The 1,171-nt window shown below is 44.1% G+C and overlaps 1 protein-coding gene across 2 annotated transcripts in view; it reads right to left on the bottom strand.

Moving 5' to 3' along the window:
- Pik3cd (phosphatidylinositol-4,5-bisphosphate 3-kinase catalytic subunit delta) overlaps positions 1 to 1,171 on the bottom strand; it is a 45,161-nt gene that overhangs the window by 28,928 nt on the left and 15,062 nt on the right. The gene's annotated exons all lie outside the window — the stretch shown is intronic.

The following is a 1,171-nucleotide window of genomic DNA, read 5'->3' as shown; positions in this document are numbered from 1 at the left end:
CAGGCCTCCCTCCGCTGCCCAAACACCAGCCCTGCTAAGTTCCACTTTCCTCTTCTTACCTACTTTGGCCACAGTGTTCCTAAGTGTGGTCACAAATACTAGAGGCAACTACACCAAAGCAGGTAAATGTGTTAAATTATAGGTGCTCCTCATTTAAGGACCACGCTTTCTCCCGGCTACGAGGCTGTTAAGTGGATTGGTTGCTGAATGATAAATGAGAAGGTGTGTATAGTATAGACGTGACAATCTTCAAAATAAAGGAAAGGAAACTACAACTTGATGATGTCTTTTTTTTTTTTTTTTTTTGAGTCAAGGTGTTGTGGTTTGTGTCCAGATGTCCCCCAAAGTCTCATGCAGTCATAGATGGGGCTGTCTCAGGTGTCTGATGCTGGGATTTGGCATGTATGATTATTACATGAGTCCACAAATGGGTTTGGCACTGCCCTACACCTGTAGCCTGCACAAAGTAGAAAGGGGGCAGAAAAACATTGCTCAGGGCCTTGCTCGCTTGCTTCGCTACCCTCTCTCCACCATGAACTTTTATTCCTCTGGGATATCTATCTGCTTTCTGCCCTGCCTTTTAGCCAGGCAATGAGGGACGGAACCCACTCAAGCTGTGAGCTAAATAAACCTTTACTTTTTTTTTTTTTTTTCAGAACTGGGGATTGAACTCAGGCCCTTGTGCTTACCAGGGAAGCGCTTATTCCACTGAGCCATTTCCCCAGCCCTACTTCTTTTAACTTGGGGTGTCAGATATTTCATCTCAGCAATGAGAAAAGTGACCCAAAAAACAAGGGTCTCCCCCTCCCGAGTGCTGGGGTTCCAGGCATGTGCCACCACATCCTGCAATGACTTTGCTTTTATTAGTTATAACTCTCACATGCAGTACTGTTAATGTATAATAGAACATGAAACTACACGGCCATAATGTATAGCATCAGCAAAAATTATAGTGCCGTATGAACAAGGTGTACTGTATAAAGAAAAAAGATGTAAGTCTGAGCAGTGGCTTGTAAATCTAAATAGTCATTAAGCAGATGGGTTGTTAAATGAGAACTATGTGCATATTAAGAAAAGAGGAGGGGGGCCGGGGAGATGGCTCAGTGGAATAAGTGCTTCCTTGGAAAGCACAAGGGTATGAGTTCAATCCCCGGTTCTGCCAAAAAACCCC

Source organism: Octodon degus, unplaced genomic scaffold (genome assembly GCF_000260255.1).
Source record: "Octodon degus isolate 3935 unplaced genomic scaffold, OctDeg1.0 scaffold00113, whole genome shotgun sequence".
Classification (NCBI taxonomy): domain Eukaryota; kingdom Metazoa; phylum Chordata; class Mammalia; order Rodentia; family Octodontidae; genus Octodon; species Octodon degus.
This window is presented reverse-complemented; position numbering and strand designations above follow the sequence as displayed.